General features: G+C 41.2%; 1 pseudogene; it reads right to left on the reverse strand.

The window, feature by feature from the left end:
* Positions 1–22,534, reverse strand: part of LOC139808082 (disintegrin and metalloproteinase domain-containing protein 10-like) — a 60,191-nt pseudogene extending 37,657 nt beyond the window's left edge.
* Between the last annotated feature and the right edge of the window lie 2,682 nt (positions 22,535–25,216).

Here is a 25,216-nt window from a genome sequence, read left to right on the forward strand (position 1 = left end):
CCGCGGTATTAAAACGATAATATATAATGCAGCGAGAGATAATAATTTAATTCATTTGATTGATTTGTAATGAGATGAAAATTACATAAAGGAATACGAAATTCAATTTTATTCTAATATAATGCACTTATCTCAATTTAATCATAATAATTGATGATTATATCGAAGTACCTGCTAAGGAGCTATATGTATTTCTGCTTTTCTCCGATCGATGAAGACGATAAGATATAAGTAGACTTACCCAAAACAGTACCGACGTAGGAATGCGACGTGTCGAAAGATATCGGTCCGTTCGTGCCCTCGAAGGATACATCTTTGCTGAACAGACTCGCGTCGCGAAACAAGCGTATCGTCCAGGATCTGCAAGATAAATCGTGATCGTGCATGATATTGTGAAGTATCGGATCGAGAGAATTTTTTTGTATGGGTCTCCAGTGCGGGGAGAGTAATTATCGGCGTTTCTCGCGTGCCATAATATCGGTTCGCTACGGATCGTTACGCAGAAGGCCGATAATCTGGTAATAACATGAATAAAGGAAAAGGAATCGTCGGAGCAAAAGAACGGTGAGATAGATCATTAAAGTGTGTGCGTGCTACGATTACGAAAAACTGTATCTCACTTATCTGTACAGAGGAATTACTTTACAATTTTATTTCAGAGAGAGATCTGCCGAATATCTCTTCGACGTCGATGGAGCAAAGTACGGCGGATTCTTCGCGTAACTATATATAATGTTCAAAGTACGATGTTTCGCGTATTATAGAAACAAAGGATTGACAAAGGATTCCCCGGGTATCATATTATATACAGCTGGAACGTCGAGCTAAAATCCACGACCATCTCACCGGATTTATACAAAAAAAAACATATTACTCTTAACTGAAATATATATATAAGCCGGCTCGTACAAACTCTCCATATAGTACGTCGATTTGCTCGCGTATACGAAAGAGGAAAATAACGCAAGTACAGACGTAGAAAATAAATATCTTGATTTCTCCACCGAGGCGCAATATCGCTCTCGAGCATACTTTGTATGAAATGTCAGGTCAGTCTATAAGTTCATGCGTACTTTACTATGCCGGTATATTTTAATCTGTATGGGTGGAATAAAAAGGTTGCCAGTAAAATGACAACAGATTATCGATAACGATGTAACAGTTCGGGTCGTTGATTAAAAATGAAAATAACCATTCAAGACTGAAAACGTTTTAAACGTTTAAATTATATTAAAAATATATATGCCAATATATTATACTTATATTATTATTATATAGTATTATTATTATTATTATATTCCACAATACAGTATTAGAGAGATCTATATAAAAATGTTGAATATCTTAAAATATGAGACAATTGTAAATTCAAAATAAATTGGCTCAAAATAATTCTTGCCAATAAGTAAAATGCAAATCTTCGTAATCGTGACGTATATCGCTTCTTATTCCCGGTAAATAAACTCACGGGATTGACCCGATATGACGGTGGATGTTTCCCACAATTTAGAGATACGACGTTCGAAACCTTCGAACCTCCAAAGACAGCTTAAGCTCAAGACGAAACCATGTAACATCATACGGATCGAAGTGGCTTCTCGCCACCAACGGATTCAGCAGCGCTAAATATACACGCGCTCTTTCGCTCCTGCAAGTGGCATTTACGTAACAAATCCGCCTTTAACGAGATCAAAGTCGGTTAAGATTGACGTTCGCGCCATCGAATCCCGCAGAGGCGAATATGCAAAACGGATTAATATCGTACGTTGACGTTCATCATCGAGACAGTCAAGTACGACAAGAGACATGACGAAAATAAGTCATAATATATAGCGCGAAGCGAGCAATATATATATATACATATATATACATACTGCGAAAAATATTGCAGTAAACAGATTATAAAAGTGGACAAGAAAGGCGAGTCTTGAAAGCGTGAAAATCAAAATACTGAAAAATAATATAGAGGTACAGAAAAGTTATTGACGTTTTCATAAATATTTGCTTCTCCGCTATACCTACTATGAAAATGCGTGCAAAAACAACGTATCGCGAAAATAAATTGTGGCTTCAAATATAATGTATCCCGGTATTCTTTTCAATGCAAAAACGAAGAAATTCTATCTATATTTTTGCAGAAAAATAATGGTTAGAACACAATATGTATTTTTTGAAGATATAATATATACGAATTAGGTATATGTGTGTTACAATAGGTCATGTATGCATTCTATAAAAATAAATTCGGCTCGTATTACTATTTCGTACAAAATGCAGCAGCAGCAAAATAAATTATGAAGGAGAAATACTTTTGCAAGAGACGATATAAAAATTGCATGCATAATATTAGAGCATGGTAAATTGAAACGTATGCCGAAGAAACTCGTTTAGCGCCTTCATAAATACGCTTCGCATACATTTATAGTTATTTTAAATCGAAATACATTCGTCCAGTTAAAAATATGTAACGTAATTGCGCTCGCGCATATGACTTTATCTAGATTTAATATATCGCGCGACATATTTTAAACCAAGACTGTGTACCAAGATTATAAAATCGTACTATGCTACAAAATACAACAATAAATGTAGTTGTATAATTTAACATGCCAAAATACAAGTGCCATGTGAATGTAAACTGTAAAGAGTTTACTAATTCACCGTATTGCCAATCCGTAAATTGCATCATATTTTACTCAAATTCCGACTGTCGAATGATCTTCAATTTATATTGGACTTTTTACATTATTAATTGCCTGGTGTAATTTATCTATTTCTTCTTCTCTTGTAAATCTTGCTTGGCTGAAAGGTAACTCCATTTTTAACAAAAATAATCGCCAGTGATAGAGTCATCGCACAACGGGTGATGGACACACGATGACGATCAAAGATCAGCGAGAAACCAATGGTCATTGTAGAATGTGATGGAATAACGACGTGATTGTCATTGAACAAAACGGTACTAGAACTTATACGACTTTCACAATGACGATGTGCAAGTACGTAGTATGCTTCCGAATATCTCGTTAAAATCCGATTCCGCGATGATGATGGATTACATTGAGAGTCAAGTGAAACCAACCAAACGCGATTCACGTTTAAATGGCGCATGCTAAATATGCCCTAAGTATACCTGAAATATAATAATGTTGATCGAAATATTATTTTTCAAGTAATTAATATTCGTATATATCTTTCTTAATGTCGTTGGAATTCTTGATTAGAGCAAATTGTTAAAAAAATTATAAAATTATCAGAAAAGTCTTATAAAAGTACTATAAAAAAGACAGAATCAAATCCATCTTAATCATTTAATTCGTGCAGCATATATTTCATACTTTACAAAAAGTTGCGAGATTTAAAAATATAATTGTACTTTAAGTTATCTTCGTGTTAATAATTAATTCACTTTCCATCACTCCTTTTCAAAAAGTGCCGCTCGTATAAACTCTCGAAACAGACATAATTTATCTATAAAGAATGGAGCTCTTAATGCGTCACCAACTAGAGACTGTTCGCGCTTTTATTTAGAGACCTGCCGGGACGATCGTAATTCTTTTCGCGGCATTTATTATCGTAGCGGCGCGAAGACACCGAAGGAAGAAACGACTCTAGCGTGCCCGGCAAAAAGACGCTAAAACGCTAGATTTACCATAAAGATACGCAGGGCCAGAGTCGGGACCGCATTACGCGAGGAATTAGGGGAAGCATAACAATTAGTCGCGGCTCTTTATAGCGCACACGTTGCTGCTTCCGCGACAATCATTTTCATAATCCGACGTCGGCTGCGCCTTCATCGCGGATCCGTATACATAAATCGTCAGCTTTGTCTGGGAGGCTCGTTGGTCATATCTTTGCAGCATCGCGAAAAAAGTCGCTTAAGTGCCGCTTTCATCGCCAGAAGCTTGTGAATAAAAGGACGAATTCGTTGCGCATCCAGCATATAATCTCTCGCAAGTTTGTATTATACAAGATGCTCTAATTAAAGCGTCTGGCTATCATTCGTCGGATAACCAAAAACGTGACATATGAAAAAAGGACTGATATAAAAATAGAGAAGCGTAAAAAGGAACCATTAAATCATTGAAACGTCGAAATATCGACTTTTTATTTCCGCTAGAAGTACGAATTTCTTCTACTTGGAGCTCAAATAATATATATTCAATCTAATTCAAATGAAAAAGGTCTTTAATGGGATCGCACCATCAAAGAGATTAAAAATTTCCCTTCGAGAAAAAACTCGGCGCCAAATTCCTTGGCAGAAGTAGAACTTCGCTATTGCTATACTTCTAGCTTCCTTTCTCGCGGATCTATTCTACCGTCGACTTTAAGATAAACTTCACCAGTGGCAAGTTATCTCCGTTATTCCCGTTATCACAAATATTGCTCCGAGCAAGGGCAACTAAGAGATTGAAACACATATTTATTAATTCAACCTAGCACTACCTAACTGTTATGAAGCGTGCCAGTGCATTAACATAGTCGCGCGATGGGAAAGCCGCCGTTTAATAATTCGATGATCGCTCTTTGTAACGGTTACGAGCAAACGAGACGGACCGTGCCGCGAAGCGGAAAAATAAGTTCGCATAAAATTTCCCAGTTTTTCCTCGAGAAAACTTTCGCGTAACGCTGCGCGAACGTTTATTTTCATAAGGATTATAAGCAGCGCGATATGTAATATTCTTTACGAGTCGCGCGCGCACGCGACACGTTGCGCCGTTGGGTAAATTTCACGAGTTTGTCACGGTGCCGCATTTCCGCAACGAGAGTCGGCTTTATTGCATTGAAGGGCAACGCTGCTGTCTTCGGAAGCAGAGGGTGGAACACGGGGTCCGGCCGTGTGCTCTTTAGCTTTTATATAACCGCCCATAACAACGCCCCCGTATGCACGGCGAAACGATGCGTTGGCTTCGCTGGGAAATGCTGTTGCCCGGCGTGCCAACGTACGGGAAAAAAACTGGAAATCCGCAAACGTACCGAGGAGAGGCGCGCCGAGGTACATGGTTATTCATGCGCGAAGTCTTCCACCCAGAGGCGAGCCGCGCGGCTAGAAAAGTGAGAAGGTGTCGCATGTACACGAGTATCTATTCCCGGCTTAACCGTGCCGCTTCCAAGACCGGGTTATATACCGAGAAATCGCTTAGGAAATATCGCGAAAGTTTATTATCTCATTCACTCAAAGTTAAACGGAAGCGGTGAAGCTATTGCAAATCGTTGGAAAAAACTATTTTCCTGAAACGTCATGAGAAAAATATTCTTACAATAATAGTTTTTTTTCTAAGCGCTCTTAATTGTAAGCGTTTTTGAAAAACAGGATATGTTAATATTGTATTGTAGTATATAGAGATTAAAATGTTGAGAAAAAGAATCCAAAACTGTGTTTCTTTTTTAGAACATAGATTTTAATCTTTTCGGAGAACTAACTTTTTTCCTAACTTCTATGCAGTTCTAAAAAGATTAAGTAAAAATTAACATTTTACAACGTAACGATCCGACAATAGAATGTGATAACCATTATCTTATGGGAGCTCTGTGCACATCGTTCAACTATTTTTATAATCTGTCCCGCAGAATCTAAAGCAAAAGAACGAACGTATATAACGACAATGCCGCGAAGGAATTCGCGAAAGACGAACGGCGGACTTCTCTCGCGAAGTATGAGAGTAAACCGGCGTCTTTGCCGCGATATGGCCAATAAATTCGCCTGGTCGCACTAACGGTATTACCGAAAAAAGGAAGGAAAATCATACAATACGATACTCGACAAGAACGGCCACATGAAGCGGAGACCGCTGCTGCGACGGAGAACGGTGGCGTGTGTGCCGCACGGAAACTTCTTTCTTCTCCTCTCCTCAACTATTATCTTGCCAGTTTGTACCAGGTGCACCGGGGTTTAGAAAACGCCACGTCGTACAGTAGCGACGGGGAACGGGGCAGGAGGGTGTTGCGCGGGCGCTTGGTACGACGACGACGACGACGACGACGACGACGACGAGGGATGGAGGGAATCGCACGGCACACTCCTGCTTTACATTTTATTGCCCGACGTGGATTCGACCGCTTTACATAAAGAGACGAACGCTGTAGTTACATTGGCGGACTATGAAAGCGACCGGGGGAGAAGAGGAGATGGGGATGGTGGAGATCGAGGGATGTTTCTCGTGTCTCCTACCAGCTTGAGAGGGGCTGCGTGCCGTTTGTCGCCCAAGACGAGAAATTTGCGAGGCAGTGGAGGTGTGTGAAACGCGAATACCAATACGTATCTCTCTCTCTCTCCCCTCTCTCTCCCCCTCTCTCTCTCTCTCTCTCTCTCTTTTTCTTTCGCTCTCTTAGTTGGCTTTTTCTCATACTCATTTATTTAACATTCCTGAGACAGCTTTACGTAAGGAATTCTTCGTGAACTGAAATTCTTTCGAGACTGATACTCTCCGGAATTGCTGGAACGTAGGACGGCAGCGGATATTGTGTGCCCGACAAAATGCACAGTCGTATGATAACAGCGAGTCGCGGAGCAATGAAATAAGTAGCCTGTAGCCAGGCAATTGCGATCGATGAAAGTTTATATGATCATACGTGTTGCGTAACTGACTTCGATAGAAATCGCATAATACATACTATCTATATACATATACATACATATATATATCGGTATATACTGGCTATATATTTATATATATATATATGACCTACAATATATATTATATAATAATATATATATATCTATATCTATATGGTGTGTGTGTGTGTTATATATATATATATATATGATATATATTATATATTGTAATACACCTAAAAATCTGAAATAAAATTGCCCTGATTCGAGCGAAGTAATTCCATTAATTTCAGTCACCGTTTTATTCCCCTCTAGACGAAAATACAAGGATACCACGTGTTCTTTTCTGGAACATACTTATACAACTATTCCCACACAGTCTAGTTACGCTAACGGAATCGCCAGCGCCCTAATTCCACAAAACTTTAAGGGGATAAACGCGGAGCCACGAATTTCCTTTGCGACAAATTTTCGAAAGTAACGAGTAATCACGCCAACGGGAAAAAAGGACAATGACGTCACGTTATCGTCGTCGTCGTCGTCGTTGCAATTAGTGGTAATTACACGCGTCTAAATCCGGCACGCGGGAATCGCGAGATTCGACCTCGCTTCTCGATTCCTCGAGAGGATCGCTCTCTCTTTCTTTCCTTCTCTTCCTCTTTCCCTCTCCAGGGTGCCGCAAATCCTCTGGGCTGTCGGATCAAGAAGTACCCGCCAGTTAATTAGCTTAACGTCTATGAATTACGGGCGAAATTTCCTCGAGAACTTGTCTCCCTTTCCTTTTCCCGAGAGGGGAGAGGGGAAGGAGAGGAGCAAGAAAGGAGAAACGACGGCGATGGGCCCGCGCGTAAACCATTTCTATCGAGTCACCTCGCTACGGTTGAGATGCTGGACCATTCGTTGTAACTTTGCAATCTACATGATGCACGCGGTCGTCACGGTTCCCTGCATATAATGTATAAGCTCGACAAATGTTTAATGTTGCTTCCCCTTTCCCCGCGAAACGCAGAATTCGGCGAAATTTTCGAACAGACTGAATCGAGCAGATTTAATGCGATTAAACAGTTCGTCGAACACGATCTATATTATGGATTGATACGATTATCTCATGGTATAATTAAGAAAGACGCTTTGCATTTTCCGTATATATTTTAATATGTATGTAATCCTGTTAATATTATTATTTAAAAAGTAACAAATTTGCTTTATTTTACTGCAATTGATAAGGGATATAAATATATACCAAATAAAAATAACGATGAAATATATGTAATACGTCCCAGACGTAAAAAGTCACCAAAGTCTAAATTTACCATAAAAAGAAAATTAAATTACATGTAAAAGAATTAAATGGATGAACAGTTGACAAGAACATGGAAAGACATTAATAGAACTTTATCTTATTTTTTAATTCTTGCTTTTCACATTATAAATGCCGAAATTTCATTATTACTAATCAATCCTAAAATTACAGACACAATTTTTATTTATTTTAGTATTTATGGTCATTTTAATATGTGATAAATCACAGTTAAAAGGAAATCAAGAATTAAAATTTCGTTCGATTTAGTCTCTTTATCTATTCTCGAACAATAAAATGGTAAAATTCCTTATGATTGGCGTTTGATTTTGGAAGTTACATATAATTTGATTATGGAAGTTATATATATAAAACTACAAAATTAAAATTTACTTTAAATTTTAAAGGCAAAAGAGACGCAAGTGGCTACCTTTAGTTCAAGTTATTAAACATTATTTTTTCACCATTAACGAAAATTATTATTAATTTATTTTCTAATTACGTCACATAATACAAGATAACGCGTTAACAAAAGTAATCTTGCAATTCATAAAAAAGATTGTTAATGAATAAACAATATTTACATTAGGGCAGGGGATTGAGAAACTTGTAATTTTAATATACAAATTCTGTGGTACAGAAACGAGTGGATTGAAGAATTTGAAAAAGCCACATCGTATACCGTTACAATTCGGAAGACAAAACGAAGTCGGACCGTTATCTAACGGCCATTTCTTAAGTTCGTAAATACGCTGCGAGTGAAAGCGCGATTCAATATTTAAACGGTTCCGTCGTAATACACCGACACATGACTAGAGCGACAGTTTGTATTCTTGCAGGAACTGGAGCGCTCTCATTAAATTGAACTTTCTGGCGTTGCGTCTCTTATATTATTAAATATAACCGTAAGAGAGAAATCCCCGTGATGTCGTTCCCGATAGTAAATCCATTCGACGTGAGGGCATTAACATTGATTATTCGACACGAGGACAGATGAAAGAACGCCACGGCTCCTACTTTTCAGTTGTTATAACTGTAAGCGTTGTAATTGCAAACAAAAATGTCTCGTCATAGAAAACATTTCAATATTATTTTCTGACATGTTTTATCGGACGTAGCAGGATAAGAGGAAGTTTTTTTTATTAAAGATAAAAATGATAAATGACCTACATGATATAAAAAGCAGAATATCTATAGTTTTCTCGAAAACACCCTGGAAAACAGAATCACTTTTCTTTCTTCTGATGATGAGACAACAATTGATGAGACACAAACCAGGATGGAAATTCCTATCTCAGAGAAGAGAGAGAGCCAGAGACAAAACGCGAAAGAGAGAGGAGAGACTATATATCGCATTATTTGATACGTTTAATTAAAAAATAAAATAATTTTACAATATGAGCAACCTACACAAACTAGCTAGCAATAAGCCACACGTGAATTGGTCTTGGCCACCATCGTTAATCGGATCCATGATAATACTGACTTAACAAGGACATACCGAGAACGTGCGGGCGGCACATATACTGGTATAACTGTCCCCACGATCGTTTTACGACCAGTGTGTAGGAGATACAAGTATTCGCCATATTTCGAAATGCCATTTGCAAGAGATTGTATAATCAATAGTAACTTGTTCAGAGATATTTTCGTCTAGATACCGTAGTTAAATCGCGAAAAAGTCTTCAATATTGTAGATTGTAGCCTCGAAACCAAAATTTATAAAGTTTTTCACAATGCTTGGACTTTTTTTAAAAGCATTTGTCGTATCTTTATTGAACATCCAACTTGATAAAAGTCACTCGATATTTCAACAGATTCTTCAGATGTCCAGATTCAGTATCGATTTCTCCGTCTCTACTCGGAACACACCGCGAGCGAGGGAGGGAAGAATACCGCTGTATGTATGTACCAAGATAGAGAGAAGCGAACGAAGGAGTTTGCTTATGGGATTCACACTCACCTGTCGAGCGTCTTCAGGTCAAAATCAGGGGTTGCTCGGAGTCGGGGACGTCGCGGCGTATCCGGTTGCGATGTCGTCTCAAGGCTACGGTGTCATATGTGGCTGCCTAGTAGTACCTGATATACGAAAGCTGCGCGTGATATCTGAAAAAAGCACACGAGAAGGAAACGGATGTACTATAGTGGCCGTATAAGAAGAATGCGTGCGCGCAAACGGTAAACGCGAGTCACGCAAAGATGAATCGCGCCATAAAGATGAGTTTGTATCAGATGCTACCACAGCACAGGCGTGATTGAGGAGGCGAACGAGCGTTCATATTCTTCAGATAAATAAAAAAATTGTCCCGTTAACTTTTTTATGAGACAAAGAAAAACGCGATATAAAACTCATTCGAGACTAAAGGATAGTTTATTGTTGGTACTTTTTCTTTATAAATGCATAATAAGTGTAAAATTATATCTGAAAAATATTTTTAAATTCCCTTTTATGAGATGTTGAAGAAAATTGTATTGTAATTTAAGAATAATAATTTTATATTGTTTTATATTTACACTGAGAGCTTATTAATAATACAAAGTCGAGGAAAAACGATCTGGATTAATTTTTCCAAAACATATCGCAATTTTCTTGTCAGATATTAGTGGTACCTGAGCTCTCTGCCACATGATATAAACGCACCTTAAAGCGTACATAATTCGCGCTCGATTGCTCACGGTGGGAAAAAACGCGATGACTATACCACGTTTTTTTTTCCTGCCGAGATCGTTGCAAAATTCGAAGGCGCGTAGGTCGGGTATGGCACTTTCACTGCGTGGTTTATTACAAAAGCATACGATAATCTCGACTAAAGATCATATAATACAAATTACACATATCTATCTCGAAAAAATAGAATCAGATTTTGACTTTCGATATTTTATCTTCATATTTGTCTCTGAGCTCTCTTTGTGTTATTCACGACAGTCGCAATGAAAAGGTAAAATCATGTCCTGGTAAAACCAGTCATGTCTATCATTATAAATGCATAATGGTGAAATAAATTGACGCATTTCATATTTACGAAAATTCTAATTCGGATTGGACGATTATATATAGATATAACATGCTCTGAGAGTTATGACTCCGCATAATATCCGCATTTACAGATTGAAACTAAATAGTCATATTTTGCATCAAAAATGCTGAAAGATAATTAATATATCTATTCTTTTATATGGATGCGACCAAAATCTTAATCATAAGAAAAAAAGCAAATTGCAAGGCTCAAATTTAATTTCTTTTTTTAATAATTATAAGAAGAATCTGAGATGCACTGAAATATTTTACCATCGGCAATACTTGCATTACCTACAATTACTTAAGTACGCAGCTACAGTTACGTATCGCGCTCTCTCATTGGACCTTCTTCTGTCGCTAATATAATTTTATTAATATCAAAGGGCCTTCTTCTTTCACCTCATCCTATCAATTTAAATCTACTCGTGCTTCAGTAGATGCCGACGTCTCATCGCAAAAGCACACCCCCACATGCAAAAATCAATTAATTTATTTCCGCGCGCATTCATGTACACGCTGCGAAATGTTACACTCACTCCGCGAAAACTCGCTTAGTATTTTAGGATGAAAGGATCACGGAAATTTTAAGAGGAAACGAGCATTCACCACGATTACTCGACCGAGAGAACTCCTCAGAGACGCGTTTTCAGATCTCGGACGAGTGCAGCGGCCGAAGTGCACTTGTTTCGCGTCCACTTTACCAAGAGGATGCGCACACCCACACACACACATTAACCATCAGTCCCGCCGCTAGATTTCAATATAACGAATTTAATAACGTACCGATATTTTTATATAATATGCGCGAAAGTGATCCGCCGATATCGAAATACCTATATTTTTTAACAGCACGCGCTCAAAGAGCTTAAAAATAAAATCAACAATATTTCACCCGAAAAGATTGAAGAACTTCAGCGGATATTCCGGGAATGTGAAAAATAAAATTTAATTTATTCGATATAATGTCATTAATTGTAATCGTAGCGTAGCGCTATTAAACACAGATAGGTAAGTGGAAGAGTATTAATGCGTGAGGCTTGGGTAGCTTAACAGTCGTTTGGTAAGCGAAAACTCTCGGGTTCAATCCAGTCACGTTCGGATCCAGTTACCTGCGCCCTATATTTTTTCCTCGCCCTTAAAAGTATCTAATTATTGTCACGAGAAAGAGCGAAAGTAAAGGAAACAAAAAAACTCGTTATTCATCATTCGATTTGATAACTTTTTATCTCCGTATTCTTTACTTATAACTTTATACTTATAACTTTTTACTACCGTATCATTCTAGATCTTTGCTTTGTTTCGTTTCGCGTCTGTAGCCGCCGATTATTTCTCCTAATCTTCTCAATTCGAATATTAACCGAATGAATTTAAGAGGGAAATCTAAGCTATGACTGCATATTACACGGTGTGTCTGTATTTTAACGAACGGACGTTACATACGTGACCTAGGCGACTTTCAGAGTAAATGGCCCGAACGATCAATGGGGCGACGCGAAGCGCAGTTTGCGCCACGTGCTCCCACATCACAATTAGAGCACTGTTTAGGGTCGCGTACCATTGTTTCCGTAAATACTACCGCCGATCGAGCGATCGGGGCACAAAAGGAACACGTTGGACAAAGGCGAGTATCGGACTTGAGGCCATTACCGACGCGGGCGGACCCCTGCGGGACATCGAACGGCGCGGTATTTCGATATACGTCCCGAAACTCACGTGGGCACAAACGATCGCGAGTAACCAATATTTTTTTCAATTTAACCTTTACTGAATGAAATTCAACGATTTTTCATCGAATATATCATACATTTAACACCTTATATAAATGGCTGGAATATTGACGAGATTTTATTATATAAAAATAAACGCGCGCGAGCTCGATTTTCATTGTTCTAAAAACCAAATTTATTTAAAAATAAAGACGCATTGGTAATATCGATATACAAAATTAAATGTTATAATTCAAGAATTTAATAGCACTAATATTTAAAAAATTAAAAATATTTCAATGAGTGACGAGATATACTTGGAAAAGTAACGAAATCAAGTATCATTTGCCAGAAAATTTTCTAAATTGTTATTACCGTTCCTAAAGAAATAATAATTAACAAAAATAACAATGCACAAAAAGATATGACCGTTTTCCCTTACCATCTCTATTATGACTTCAATAATAATCTTTTATAAATAATCTCGAACTTTTACATCAAATCAGAAAATTAAATAATTATGCATCGAAGAGGATTTGAACATTTTGAAATATAATTGATCACATATTTTCACACATGTGAAAATTGTATTTCTCCTAATTTCATCACCGATTCGTGTGTGTCCTCGATTCGAAGGCACTTGTCAGATCAAACATATGAACTTTGGGGCATCGAGTCACCTTTGCTTTAACGAGTCAACAAGAGAGCTAAATGGGACTCACCTCTATGCGGAGGTGCGGGATGAAGAGGAGACGCGTTGACGACGGCCATCAGAGTCCAGACGGGTAGGAACAACAGCACAAAGAAAATCGGACACGTCGTGATGGACCATTGACTCCTGCCCCCCACTATCGCGGCAGCCACGGAGCGCATCGCGGGCCCGCGGGCCCCGTAGTGGTGCCCCGCACGGCCCTCTGCCTCCCCTTCCTCTTCCTCGTCCTCCTCCTCCCCTTCTTCGCCCACGGCCAGGGCCGCAACACGCATGGGCCCGATGTTCCGTGCCCCGGCAACGACTAATGGCGCTATCTGCCTTTTGTCGAGGAGTCGACCACCGCAGCACTTTGCCAGTCACCTACCAAGATCATTTCTCCGTCCTTCTTCTCCGGTCGTTCTCCCCCTCCTCCTCCTCCTTCCCCTCCTGCCCTCCTGCCGGCGCCCCTTTCTCTCCGCCACCTCCTCCTCGTCTTGGTCCGTAGGTCGCTCAACCTTTCGACCCCTCTGCCGTCTCCACCACCACCGCGCCTCCTCTTCGCTTTCAGCCTTCCTCTTTTTTCTTCTTCTCTTTTTCAGCCGGTTCCACCTCGCTTTACCTTCGACGGCGGATCGACTCCTCCTCGTCGTCGTCCTCTTTCCTCTAATCGACGTTCACCACCTCCGAGCGCCGCTCTCCGGACGTCGATCGATCCTGTTGACAAGAATGTATAAAATTGGTCACGAGTGCCAAGAATACGCAATATTATTTCATTCTGGATGAAATCAGAGAGACTGAGTTAAATTAAAGCGCCGCTCTCTCGCGACCGCGAAACTTGCCACGCTGCGAAATTACGCGCTCGTTTTCATGTACAAGAAAGTAATAGGGGGTGGCCGAGTGTTTATCTCGTGAAAAGTAAACTTGTAAACCTTAAAAGTTTAAGTCGGGCAGCGTGGGCAGAGGGTCTGAGATTAGAGTATCGTCGACTCGGCAATTGCGGCTGGAGAATTGTTCGCGCGAGTACGTCTCGTCATAATGTGGCACGTTAATGGTATACATACGTATATGCAGTATGCAATAGGGACTGCAGGACGAGGAGATTGCACAAACAACTCTCTTTACATGACAATAAATAAGAATATTTAAACATAACCCGGAAAATCATAGCTTAATAATTTAGCATCCAAGAAGCGACAGTTCTGACGTATTTATTGTTCACGAGATATAAAAATTTAATATCGGAAAAAATAACTTGTATGAACACGATTTTTTTCAACACGAGATTTTAAGAGTTACTTACTAATTTATTTGTTGAATAGTTCAATAGTGAATAGTTCGATTACTTATGGTTATTTCGGAGTATAAGAATCTAATCTTATTTCCAAGAATTATCGAAAAGCTGGAAATTCGATAGGCGGGCTGTCATATAACAATACAGAGATTAATGGGCCCCCCCCCCCCCCCCAGCGACGATAAAAAAAGTGCTCGTGAAATACATCAGTTTGGTAGCGCGAAAAAAACAGTTTGCATTTTTCATGGAAAAAGTTCTGAAACATGCAAATGAAACGCGCGACTAACACGACAGTGACTTCGTATTGCTAATACTCGACGTACGAAACTGCTTTACTTCTCTGGGGAAATTGTGACTTTAACCGGTACGAATATAGTACAATTAGTAACAGACACTACGATATCTACAGGATGCTTAAAAAAGACATTAACACTTATATGGAAGTAACTTTTTTTTTAAAAAACAAAACTGATAACACAAGATATCATAGTAACAGTAACAGATGTATTTTGTCTTCAAAGAGTCTCTAAAGAGTTTTGTTCACCATCATTGTCTACACATTCTTGGAATCTTTTCCAGATGGTCTCCAGTCTCCAGAGCCCTGAGGCACATTTCTTTGGGTATTGTTGCTATCACATTTGCAATTTTCTGTCGGAAATCTTGCACATTGCAACGGTGATCGGAGTGGAGACTCTTTGAGGACAGGAAACATTTGTTATTTTCTTGTGTTATTAGTTCCATTTCTCTAAAAATGTTACTTCCATATAAGTGTTAACATTAGGTAACATTATTTTAAAGCACCCTGTACATCTCTATTTGACGTTATCCTTTACGTTCCGAGACACAGATCACGAAAAAATATGCATTTCATGAGTTGAATAATAATAATGTCCAAAGCGAGACAAAACTCAGAATACTGTATTTTGTAAAAATATCATAAAGTATACAGAGGTAATTTGAAAACTAATACATTGGAGGAAATAACAAATCAAAAATTCAATATAATAGAATTATATAACTGCTATTTGTTCCATTTTCGATCTATTATGTTAATTCGATTTTCGTAATGCAGTAAGTGCAAAGAAAGGACAAAAAAGAAACGAGTTCGCGTAGATCCGTTCGCCTCCGCACGTTTCCGCGTTTCGCGAAAGAACAAAATGAAATAATGGGCGGGATGCATTCTCAGAAAAGAACGACATGTGTGTACGTATAAAACTAAATATATACAAACTTTACCATATCCCGACCTGGCGTGCCGTGGCAACGTCAAGAAACGCACGCTCTAATGGGTAAATAAAAGTGCATGCATCGCGACGGCGGGCGTCGCGTCGACGCGCAAGCTCGACATCACCCGGGCGATAATACGTTTTTCCACGATGACGCGACGCATAATCCGCGAATAAATCATGCTTAAGCTTGTGAGCAATGAACAACGAATACCACCAGTGCGGTTCGCGCGGGACTTTATCTCCAAGCGTGACGAAGAGAGAAACCGAACAATAAGATTTAAAATTAATTATTCCAAATTATATTGTAATAAAAATACTAACAAAATGCGGTGGAAATAGTAAATATAACAAAAGGCTGGGGAAAGTTGTGTCTTATTTTCTTAATATAACGCTATACCGTCTATAAAATAATTATGAAGATTAACAAGAAAGGGCTATGACTGAACTCGAGAAAAGTTGCGAGCAAATTTACATAAACTTCAAAATGTCAACGTTCTATCGATGACTTCGTTCAAACGTTATTTTAACCCGTTTCGTCAAACCCGAGTTCCGAGTACAGCAGAGACTTTGTCAAACATGGGATCCTGATCTTGTTCATCTTCTCGCTCGTCGTACGTTCTCGTTTCTCGAGATACGATGTAAAGTTCACAATTAGGTAGGTAGGACGCGATATTTCAAGGAACTCTAAAGTTCGTTGCCGAAATAAATTACATGGGGCGCTGCTGCGGAGCACTGCGGTCGGATACACTTTCCCGGTACACTGTGTAGAGGAGGTCCCCGAGCGGGATAGACATTACATTCCGAAAATGGAATGTCGACGCGATGTTCGTACGAGGAGGAGCTTTATCGCGCCTCGTCCGTGCAGGCGGAAGAATGACCTGGCGCGGCGAAAGCCATTACTCGCATTTCGCAAGTCCTGGCACGGCGAAACGAAACGGCGAATTTACACGATTCGCATTTGACGATCATTTCGCGACGAGTCACCCCCAAAATTTTTCTCTCGACTATCATTGATAAATGAGAGAGAAAGAGCGAAATACGATATTATTTTTATAATAAAAATTGTAAAGACGCAGACATGTGTACACTTCTTTAAAAATAATAATAAACTTTCTAAGTTTTTTATTTAAAAATGCGGTATACTGATAATAAATATAATTGTATTTTATAATAAATGTATTAGTAACAATAATACAATAAATATACTAATATATAATAGTAGGAAGTGACATTTACTTTTATGACACTGAGAAAAAAAATTTATTAATCCCAAAAAATATTTAGTCCAATATACGTTCAACTAAACATTTTAGTTAGTTAACTAAACATTAGTTGAATTAATTAATTCTTGATTAAAGAAACTAAATAAATTATTGAAACAACCAATGTTTAGTTAACTAACTAAAATGTTTAGTTGAACGTATCGGACTAAATATTTTTTTGGATTAACAATATTTTTCTTAGTGGAGATATTAGTATAAGAATGTTAATGAATATACTTTACTCAAAATCTACTAATTTATCTGCTGCAGCTATTAATAAAGTTCATATTTCAATAAGTGATATTTATTTATTTAAGTATTAATATATAAAAATGTAATACACTCACAATGCACTAATTTATCTGCCGCAGCTATTAGCAAAGTTCATATTTCAATTGGCGCAGCCAATTTCTATTTCATCTCTAAATGCGGATGATTACCTCTGTAAAAGGAGACCTTTCGTTTTTATCTTGCGAGGTTTTTTTTTTTTCATCGAACGAGAACTCCAATGAATTCGCCTTGAAGAAAACCCGTTCCTCCGATGCATTCACTTCGAATGATTCATTCGCGTGGGCACGGACGGAACCAGATATTTTTCTCAAGAGAATAGAGAATAGATGAATCTTAATAGCATACAAAACTCGGAGTTTTCTCATAAGCCACGGCCACCACAATGGAATATGGAACATCCGACCTCGACACCTCGCGTGGCGTCAAACACGAGCGCGCATCTCTCGGCTTATCATCTATTAATACCACGCCGACGCTCCGTCTATCTATTATATATCAGGATCCGACTGGGATCAGTGGGGATCTCTCGTCGTCGTGAATACGTCACCGAAATTCCACCGTGATAGTCCGGGAATATCGATAGACGAGGAACCGACATCGGAGAGGATTAGCGTGTCGTAAGCGTCCGTTCGCGTTCGCCGGCAGAACACGATCGGACAATTTTCCGTCGAGCGCGCCTCACTGAACCGTTACCTCGCAACGCGCGCGCCGGCGAAAACACGTTTTGCGTAATGTCCAAGCGAAAGAGACGGAAAACCCGGACGAATAGAATAATTACGAAGGAGCCGCGCCACGCCGTCCGATGACGATCGAACCTTCTTTTCCGAAGAACCGCGATGAATTTTACGCCGCGCCGTCTTGAAATTCGATCGCCCACAAAACGTACACTATTACACCGTTAGATCTCCGACAAAATATTCGAAATCTACTTTTTACCCTGAATAAAATCAAGGCGACTTAATTAATGTAAGAAAGCGAAATTATAGTATCTAAAAAGCAAATTTTTTATCGCAACGTGTAATTTCCAAGAAACAAAATATCAATATTTAACTACAGAGTGAATAATATTATTTACTGCAGTTTATGTGCATTGACTTCCAACTGAATCAGTTTCAAAACCTTCATTGATCTCTCTCGCTCTATGGATACTTCTATAATTATCAATCAACAATAGCCAGGGGGGAGGGGAGAACACGTTATAATTCTACCTTCCAGCGGATCTCTTCCATTCGAGATAAGTACCATTATGGAACCTTTTTCACTGTGCTTGTCGCTAATTGACACTAATTGTTCTGAATTTATGTGAATATCTATTCAGTTCGAGATACGTAATTTTAATGGTATGTTGCATTACGCGAAAATGGTTCCAGCAATGGCAATGTCCTTGTAATTTTCAAAAATTAATGTATATAAATGTCCGTATAAAAATCTGAAAAATTCGAAAACGCAAAACCACGCCTGAAATCATCTATTCTCGTTGTCGTGTTTTATGGAGCTTTATTGGAATTTTCGTGGTTAATCTTAAGGGAAAAAGTTTTTTGTTTTTAAGTTTATGAAATTTCTGTGGCAACGTTATACTTATACTAGAAACACTTGTGAATTAGACAACGCGTTAACGTCCATTACGTTGTCTATAAAAAAACGCTCATTATATCGTTAAGAGTGATTTTACTACGTATAATTCATTAATTCCTTTAATATTTTATACTATATCCTCTCATGTATTTTTCTTCAGGCTAAGACCTTTAACGACTACGAACTACGAACTATATGTATAACATTCGGTATATATATTTCAGAAATCTTTTCCGGAGCAAGTATATCAAGCTATCCAAATAACAGAATTGAGGTTCATAATGGTATTCGCGTTTGTGCGCTGCACGATCCATCGAGATTTCAGCATGTATTATGAATTTCTACCCCAGTTTCACATTTAGTTGGAGACTCCAAAGTCAGAAATTCAAAACAATCGTGCATTCTGCACCGCGTCTAATTACTTACAACCGAAAGGTCTGGCGCGAAAGAGAAAGGTCAATCTTCGTGTTAAACCGCATCGAATTATATGCCCGGGGCACGGGGCACGCAAAATTGACACTCAAAACACGCGGCTCTGTATTAACCGGCGGACAGAGAAGCGTTTAAAACGCTAATTGTCATTTCTCGCTCCCGATAGTCCCGATACGCGCGTCATAATTCCCGAACGCTTTCAAAAATCCAATCGCTATTAAGTTTCAAACACCATTTAATTCCCGCGGCTGCGTTTTATTTTAATCCTCGGCAGATCCGCGGAATAATAATGTCCCGTAACCCGTTGTTACATCTGACGGATACACACGGCGATTAACTATTCCCGCTTTTCCCCTATTATCTCTAACAATAAATGTATAGCATCGCGGTGCGACGAGTGCCTTTCTCGATGGCTTTTTGGCATAACATAAAAAAACACTCCGCGTTTCCCGAAGAGCACGGGAATTTTGAACGTCGACGGCACGTGTCTGGGCTTTCCCCTTTGGCCTTCTCGCGATCGTGCTTTACTCAAGAGCCTTGACGAGCTGTTATACCAATTTCTGTCGCAAATATTTCCCGACGTTTAGCGCGTTCTCTCCAGAACGCCGACCCAAAGGCGAGGCGGAACTAGCTCGTCCCTCGCCGTCGCGAGTCCTTTAAAAGGCGCGGGTAATTTATGCAAATTGTTTGGCATAAAAACGACGTGTCCAAATAGCGCGGGCCAGGCGCGCGAAGGATCTTTGACGGTTTTTTAATTATCTAAGCTCCCCCCGAAGATGCTTTTATCATAGTAGCATCTAAAAGACCCATCATCACGGAGACTTTGGAAAAGAACACAAAAAGGCGAAGAAAACGGCGTCCCTTGCAATTAACTTTTCACTCACACCAATACAAAACATTTGAGTTATAACATATAATAATAATTAATAATACTTTAACGATTTCGATAATTTAAGTACGTGGTTAAATATTTTGTATAATTCATCTGTTTCTTAAGATATTTCCTAAGATTCTATCCACTGAAAACAAAATACTTAGATCCAAGAAAATATTTTGTCACATAGTACCAATGGCTTTTTTACTTAATATAATCACATATTTATTTAGAATTAGATATTTTTACTTAATTTTACTTTTTACTTTACTTCTTTTTTACTTAATTCTAAATAATTATGTGATTATATTAAGTAAATAAGCCACTGATACTATGTGAAAAAATATTTCTTGGATCTAAGTATTTTTTTTTTCAGTGTACCAGACATTTTTAATTTGTCGTATATACTGTTAAAGGATATTAAAGGATAAAATTTAAACCAATATCTTGAGTTGAATAATATTTTGTTATTTTTAACTACCATGTGTGTCGAAATTTATTTCAACACGAAACAGTATCATTTTAACTGCATTAATTTAGTTAAATTGAGTTTTAGTTAAATTGATAGTTTTAGTTAATCTAACGAAATATTGGATAGAAACAGTCGCGATTTATAGAAATGATTAAAAACGACTCGAATTGAGTATAATTGACACTACGAATTTAACGGTGTAAGTTACTTTAAATTAAAAAATAGCTTTACCTTCCTTCTGTTACAATCACTTTTGAAATTAATAATAACTCTGTAGTCTGTAATAAAAACGTCCGTGACCGATTAACGACCAAAAGATCGCGAGATTTATATTTGATCCTGCATACAGGTCATTATAATTATAATCATTCGCGTAATTCCATTGTCACGTAACAATATCCCGTCGCGGAGTTTAAACGCTATTTTATACAACAGCTATTTTATGCAAAGCGCGATTATCTTCTCGTTCCCCCTTTTCGGTATAATACAAAGTCACGTTATCTGTTCAATTCTCCTTACTTCGTTCAAATTGTTACACAGGTGTCGGAAGTTACGGTTGCGCGCCGATCCGACGGGAGTCGGCTTGTCACGACAAGTCACAACCAGATTCGTCACGTCGAACGCGCGTCGGGGACGCGCGCGCGGCCAACTTCACGCGGCTCGCTTCCACTCGCAGCTCGCTTCGCGAGAGACCCGGCGCCCGGCGCGGCGAGGGGCCCGCTAAGCTAATCACGTTCCTTTCATTCTGATCGGAGCGCAATGCGAGGGGACGGCGCACGAGCGCTCGAATGTGACGAAACACCGGGGATTCGCAACGTAAACACGCACAAACGTGCGAGATGCCCATTGCCCCGTCGTATTGCCGCGTATCCTTTCAACGGCGCGACGGCGACGGCCCGCGCTCCGCGCCGACGAAAATGGCGGTTATTTCGTTTTGCGATCCGCGATCGCAAAACGGATTCGTGGATTCCATTTCAAGAGCGAGCGGCACGAGTAGCGGAGTGTTTAGTTTACCTGTCAATTGTTAACTCTGGCGGAAAATGGAAGTGGAATCTGACTCGGCGCGCGCGACGCGTTTGACGTGCGGAAATTCAAATTTGTGTCTCGCGGAAAATGGCGCCACCTCCCTTCGAATTCTCGGCCCGTGGACGCGAGCGCGAGATTCGCTACTCCGACCGCTCCGAAATTCGTCGGAGCCGGAGGACACGCGGCACACCACCGGGATGGAAACATCGTCCCGAGTCCCGACGCGTAGACAGCGGGGGGAGTCGGGGGAGAGCAGCGCGCCTGCCCGGCTCGACGCGGCCGCGGCGCGTCCTACGTCCTACACACTCACCGAGGCGCAGCTCGTCGTTGCTCCGCTCGTCCTGGTGCCGCTAGCTCGCCGCCGTGGGGGATACCGGCCGCCCGACGACGCGCACCTGCACCCGAGGAGGAAGTCGGCTTGCAGCCCCGCGTGTCATCGGCGCTCATCGCCGCGTGACGACGCCGTCGCCGCCCGCGTAGACGCCGGGCATCCGGAATACATGCACGCACAGGCACGCGCGCGCACACACACTCGCTCACACACGCACACACTCGCGGGCGCGCGCGCACACACACGTGCCGGAGAAGAGAGAGAGTGGGTCCTTCCGACGACGACGACGGCGTCGCTTCTCGATCCCGGCGGCTTCGCGACAGCCGGAGCACGCCGACGGCGACGTCCGCGAAACGCGAAAACGGCAGATAGCACGCGCGAGCGCGAGCGCGCACACATACACGCGCGAGAGCGAACGAGCGCCCGACAAGCGGTAGGACCGAACGGAGAGCGCGTTCCGCAACGCACTGGCGTCACTGGCGATGGCGAGACCGCTCGCGGACGAAGACTCCCGACTTCCCGAGGCCAACGACTCCCCCCACCAATCGCGCGCGTTCGACCCAGCTATATATCCCCTCTCGCGCCCAATCCCGCGCGACCTTCCCCCTCTTCCTTCGCCCCCCTTTCTCGCTCTTTTTCCTTCTCTCTTCTTTCTTTCTAACGGCGTGCTCCGAAACGTATTTATTATTGTTAATGTGTTGAAGATAATTAAAGCCGGGCCTCTCTCAGCGTTCCGCTCCGATCGCGGGCGATTAAATTACACGCGACGCTTAAATATATTTTTATTACGCACTCCGAGGAACAGACGTACCTCCTTTTCTGTCCCTTCTATTCTCCCAAGTCGCTTCCCAGTTCCCATCACGACGCGGAACGGACTTATTCAACCCCCTCGCATTCTCCCCCGCCCTTCCCGCCGCTCTATCTCGCGGCGAACGCGCGTCGCCCACCCTATATCGCCCCGCTCGGTCTCTCTCCTCCGTTCCGTGCCTCCAGCCTCCAGCCTCCAGCCTCCGGCGTGCGAGTGCAAGAGGAGGAAGATCGGAGCGCGGGCAGGACGAGAGACGCGAGCGCGCGAGCGCTAACATGTCGTCCTTCCGCGAACTTTCTCCTCCTCGCGCGGCCCCTTTACGCCGATATTCCGCTCCTCTCTCGCTCAATTCCTGCCTCTCTTTCCCTTCTACCCCATAAGATCTACATCTATTTTGAACCGCTGCCGTACCCCTGCTCCTCCCGCCCGTCGCGCTATATATATTTTCGTATCTGTCGTTCGGTATATTGCTTCTACCCTCGTGCAACCGAAACGCGCCGGCGAGTGCACGCGTATACCTACCCTTCTTACGGGAGGAACGATTTATCAATGAAACAAAAGGAAACGTCGCGAAGGCGACGAGGACGGGGTGACAAAAGGGCGGCGGCGGTGTAGCGTTGAAGGGGCAGAGAAGGAGAGAGAACGGTCGGGATCCTTTCCTCTCGCCCTCGTCCCCCGCTCGGCGGTCGCCGGTCGCCGGTCGCGTCGACGGCGCGAAACCATTACCCCGGGAATGTTGCGCCGTGGATTAGTTTGATTATCGACATGCGGCCGCGCCGAGGCCGCGAGCAATTTAATTATGGAAACGGTATGCTGCAAAGGACGAGCCCGCGATATCCAATTAGTTTCCACGGGCCGCTGCGAGTCCGCTGCAACGCTCTTAACGATTGCTTAACCCTCCCAAGAGGAACGCTAACTGTTCGTAAACTATCGAGCGCGGACGCCACGCCGCTGACTGCCGCGACGATCGCGTTTGTTTATAGTTTACGAAGTAGCGGAGTAGCACGGGGATTGCATTTTTTATGAGAGATCGACGCAGATTTGTATAGCCGTTTGCGTTTAGCTATTAATCGCGAGACGAGACGCGACCGTTTGTACAAGAGCGTGATAATTGGAGAAATTAAACTTCAACGTGGAATTAAATTTCCATGTCCGAGTAAAGATCGAGCCGAGGCGCGAATCTGATTATCAATTTTATTTTAGGATTCAGCCGAGCAGATATTTAAGTTAAGGCGATGATTAGAGATACACTCGATTATACGAAAATACCGGTGCGGATCGAGACGAAAGCGAGAGAGCGTTCTCGAGTTGAAGCGCGAGATTCTTTTACGCGCGACGTAATCGTCCGATATACAATTTTCGCTCGAGTCGCGCGCCATTAATTCGCAATCGTTGTCGCGCGCGATAAGCGAGAAGCCAATATAATTATTCCCCGCCGCGTGGCGAGCCTCTCTCGCGTTTCCTTTGACGTCACGGGGACGTAAACGCGAGTAACGCGTCGAGAGTCGCGTCGAGTCATTCCCGGGGATGCGAAAAAATTGTTTCGTCTCCGGGAGACGGCGAGAAGAGAGTAATCGTCGGGTGCCTCGTAAAAAGGCGCCGAGATTGATGGCCGAGGGCCTTTTTAACGAAGCGCGGAGGCGAGGAGCGTTAATCAATAGCCACCGGCGGCGGGCACCCGGCACCCCCTCCCACCTCTCTTCCCGCCGGCATATTCGAAATAAATTCTAATACGGCCGCCGCCGGAAGGGAGACGATTACCGCATCATTGTTCCGTTCGGCTATTCTTTTCGCCATACGCTGCCGCTGCGCTGCACCGCGCGCGGCTCTCTAATTTTCCTTTTTTTCTCCTCTTTTTTTCGCCACCGTCCGATAGCGGCCCGATCGCATTAGTCGCAATTAGCGCGGAATTTATTCCCCGAAAAGTTATGCTAACGCCCATTTGATTAATCGCTCTTTCCCAACCCCTTATCACCTGGGCGAATTGTTATAGGAATATTCGTTAACGAGCGAATAGATAATTACTAATTAATATTGTATATATGCTTTCGTCTATCGCGTTTCATCGGAGAATTATAAAAATTTGATTGCTCGGGGTTGCGACTATTGCAGAGATAAATGTTATCGTTTCTGCAATTGAACGCGTTACGAAATCCCGTTTTGTCACGTAATCGAAAGAATTGAAAAATAAATTTTATGAATTGCATCTCATGAATTTTATCGAATCCTTCACTCTAAAATGGAATTTAGAATTTAATAACTCTATAATTTTACATAAGTACGTGTGAAACATGGAAAGGGACCGAAAATCTAAACCTAAATTATATAGATCTAAATTCTAGATCGTCTAATT

The sequence above is a fragment of the Temnothorax longispinosus genome, chromosome 2 (genome assembly GCF_030848805.1).
Source record: "Temnothorax longispinosus isolate EJ_2023e chromosome 2, Tlon_JGU_v1, whole genome shotgun sequence".
Classification (NCBI taxonomy): Eukaryota; Metazoa; Arthropoda; class Insecta; order Hymenoptera; family Formicidae; genus Temnothorax; species Temnothorax longispinosus.